Source organism: Lactuca serriola, chromosome 8 (genome assembly GCF_051521515.1).
Source record: "Lactuca serriola cultivar US96UC23 chromosome 8, Lser_US96UC23_V15, whole genome shotgun sequence".
NCBI classification, from domain to species: domain Eukaryota; kingdom Viridiplantae; phylum Streptophyta; class Magnoliopsida; order Asterales; family Asteraceae; genus Lactuca; species Lactuca serriola.
In genome coordinates, this window is record NC_136415.1 from 97,273,254 (window position 1) to 97,277,580 (window position 4,327).

The 4,327-nt window shown below is 37.6% G+C and overlaps 1 pseudogene; it reads left to right on the forward strand.

The window, feature by feature from the left end:
• Window positions 1-1,065: 1,065 nt before the first annotated feature.
• Window positions 1,066-3,373, forward strand: LOC145067202 (uncharacterized; annotated as a pseudogene).
• The last annotated feature ends 954 nt before the right edge of the window (window positions 3,374-4,327 follow it).

Below are 4,327 nucleotides of genomic sequence, written 5' to 3' on the forward strand. Positions count from 1 at the left end.
TTTGGTTTAAAGTTACATTAATTACGCTGAATTCATAACAATATATATATATATATATATATATATATATATATATATATATATATATATATATATACGGGAGCATTCAATCGAGAACGTTTCTTATTGCGAGAACATTTAAGAACAAATTTGGACCACACAATTTTTTAACTAAAATCATAAAATAATATTCATATACATCAAAAAATAGTTACAAACAATTAAAAAAACCCACTAACACCACCCACCACCCAACCAACACCACGCACCAGCACCCGCCACCACCACCCATCACTAACCACCACCACCACCCACCACCAGTGGCGGAGGCAATGTAGAAGGAGTGGGGTGTTAAAGGTGGCCCCCTCCCCCTTTTGACTTTAGATGGCATCCACTACTTCCATTGAATACACAAACCACGTTTCCTTCTTCAGTTTTTTAATCTATCTTCTTCTTTCTTTTTAACCTAGCCACACACAGCCTTCACCAAATCAGATTCTGACTCTGTTGGAGATCAGAAAGGATATTGTCGCCTAAGTCAGATGTCGACTGCCTGAGCACGCCTCCGACCTCCACTTACCTTGTTCTCTCTCTTTCTCTCTCTCTCTCTCTCTCTCTCTCTCTCTCTCTCTCTCTCTCTCTTTCTCTAGCTCGGTAAATCACTACCTTTAAATATACTTTGATTTTATTAGAGGAAATTGATTTTCGTTGGTTTAAAAGCTTCTATGTTGGTTTGTGGAATTGTTACTCTTATTTTTTTTTTATTAAAATCAGTTAATATTTGGTTGTATTGTGAATTTTTGGATTTTTGTGGGTAAATTCAAACAATGTCTGCAGTGAGTGTAATTGGAAATTTTTAATTTTTGTTTTGGGATCAATGGGTGGATCCATAACTTGTTTTGTTATTGTTACCAGAAAAAAAAACTTAAATAATATATAGTTTCATTCGTTTGTCCCCTGTATGCATTATGAATTTGATTTGTTTCATAGTTAAATATAATAGATTGCCAATTGAGTTTTATTATATCAATAAATTATAAATTGTTAATTTCTATTAACAGATAAATGGAAAGATATCTAAAAAGACGGATATCAATCGATGATGCATCTTCATCTGGGATTGCTTCCATTGAAATTCCTCAATCTAGCTCTATTCCATCGGTGCCGGTTGAAATTGATTTGAGTGAAACTCCTTGGGATCCATCTGATAGAAAAAAAATCAGATTATCACCCTAATCAAAGAGATGAAATAAGGCGAAAATATCTTATTAGAGGACCTTGTCAACCAAGTGATCATACATTTCCAACAAAAAAGATAGGAGGTAGTACAATATGTTTCAATCCGGCTTGGTTTGATCATCGTCAATATAGTAAATGGTTGGAGTATAGTAAAAAAAATGAAGCCTTTTGTTTGTGTTGTTATTTATTTATGTGACAAGTAAGTGGCGGCGATGATGCTTTTGTAACAAAAGGTTTTAGCTGTTGGAATAAACCGGAAAGACTTAAAACTCATGAAGGCAATTTCACTAGTTCCCATTCCATAGCACTTAAAAATGTGAAGATTTGATGAGACAAAATCAATCTATTGCCACTTCTCTTCATAAGCCAAATGATGCTATAAGGAATGAACATGGAATCCGATTAAAAGCTTCCATTGATACTTCTAGAAGTTTATTAAAATGTGCATTGCCTTTTCGTAGTCACGATGAGTCTGAAATGTCTCTTTTTAGAGGAAATTTCTAGAAGTATTGAATTTGGTTCGAGATCAAAATGAGATTGTATGGAAAGTTACGTTACAAAATGCTCCGGGGAACAATCAAATGGTGGCTCCATGTATTCAAAAAGACCTTGCTCGTTGTTTTGCACAAGCAGTACTTAACTCAATTTTTGAAGAAACTGGTGATGATGTTTTTGCTTTATTAGTTGACGAGTCCAGCGATATATCATAAAAGGAACAAATAGCGGTGGTTTTACGATATGTTACATTTGAGATTGTTAAAGAACGGCTTATTGGTCTTGTTCATGTAAAGGATACATCTGCATTATCTTTAAAATCTACTATTGACTCTTTATTTGCTGAATATGGATTGAGTTTGACGAAGATCAGGGGTCAAGGGTATGATGGAGCAAGTACTATGAGTGGGAACTTTAATGGTTTAAAATCTTTAATCATGAGAGAAAATACGTCTTCATACTATGTTCATTGCTTTTCTCACCAACTTATGCTGGTCATTGTGGCAGTTGCAAAAAAACATCACAATGTTGGAGTCTTTTTTGATATGGTATTTGTTCTAATGAATGTTGTGTGTACTTCTTGTAAACGTACAAATTTGATGCCGAAAGTCAAAAAGATAAAGTAGAAGAATCCATTGGTCATGATGAAATTGAAACCGGAAGTGGATTAAACCAAGAACTTTCTCTTACTAGAGTCGGAGATACATGTTGGAATTCTCATTACAAAACTCTATCATGTTTGGTTGGTTTATTTTCATCTGTTACTGATGTTCTTGAATATGTTGAAGATGAAGGCCTTAATAGTTTTAGTCAACGTCAAGTAAGTGGTCTTCGAATATATCTTCGATCATTTGATTTTCTATTCCACTTGCAGTTGATGTTGAAAATTTTGGGGATCATAAACATATTGTTACAAGCTCTACAAAGAAAGAATCAAGATATCGTGAATGCTATAAGTTTGGTGAAATCAATCACTTTAACGTTAAAAAAGATGAGAAATGATGGGTTTGATGCACTTATATTGGATATCACCTCTTTTTGTGAGAAAAATAGCATTCAAATGAACATGGAAGACTTTTATGTTAACCCAAAAGCCCGAAGACAATATACTGATATCTCCAATCATCGTTATTACGAGTTTTATTGTTTTAACATGGTTTTGGATATGCAAATTCAAGAGTTCGGTGATTGTTTTAATGAAGTAAGCTCCGAATTGCTTATTTGTATGGCGGGTTTGAATCCACATGATTCATTTTGTGACTTTGACCCATCAAAGTTACGGAAGCTAATCAATTTCTATCTACATGATTTTAGCTATAAAGATAGGTTGGATATTTTAAATGAACTTTCGGTTTACCCCAATCATATGCAACAAGATGGAAGCTTTGCAAATTTGAAGAACATATCCGACCTTGCTAGAGTAATGGTGGAAACCAAGATGCATCAGTTCTTTCCCTTGATTTATCGTTTAGTGAAATTGTCATTGGTTTTGCCGGTTGCAACCGCAACGGTTGAGAGATGTTTTTTTGCGATGAAGCTTGTAAAGTCAGATTTGCGGAATCGGACTTCGAATGACTTTCTAAATGATTCTATCATTTGTGCGGTTGAAAGAGAAGGATTTTCAAAGATTACAAATTAAAATATTATCAAACGTTTCTTAGCGATGTGTCCTCGTAGATTACAACTGTAAAATGACATTTAGTTGAAGGTTTTAATGTTATTCTACTTTTTCATAAAAAAAATATATTATTAATTTCAATTGGTAAACGATCAACTATGGACCCACTCTACTTCCGGGTTGGATCTGCCACTGCCCACCACCCATCACTACCCACCACCAGCCACCACCACCACCATCACCACCCAACTGCCACCACTACCCACCTCCACCACCCATCACTACCACCTGCTACCACCACCCACAACCACTACCTACCACCCACCGCCAACCACCACCCACCACCACCACCCATCACTAACCTCCATCACTACCCACCACCCACTACCCACCACCCACCACCACCACCACCACCGCCCACCACCATCACCAGCCAACCACCACCACCTGCCACCACCACCCATCACCATCGTCCGCCACCACCAACAACTACTACCTACCATCCATCACCAGCACCCGCCACTACTACCCATCACTACCCACCACCACCAACCACTACCCACCACCCAGCACTACCCACCAACCACAACCACTACCCGCTACAACCACCCATCACTACCCACCAACACCGACCACCACCCACCACCCATCACTACCCACCACCACCCGCCACCACCATCACCACCCACCATCGTCACCACCCAACCAGCACCACCCGCCACCACCACCTACCTTCACCACCCACACCCACCCACCAAAACTACCACCCATCACCACCACCCGTTGCCACCACCCCCACCTTCACCTATAAAGATTTGTTATTGTGTTTTTGATTCATTAGTTTTTCTTGTGTATATAATCACATGTGATTATATGTAACGAGTCACATGTGATTATATGTATCAAATCATATATGATTTATGTGTTATTAAATACCTATAATCATAAATACACGTGAAAAACTAGTGAATCTAG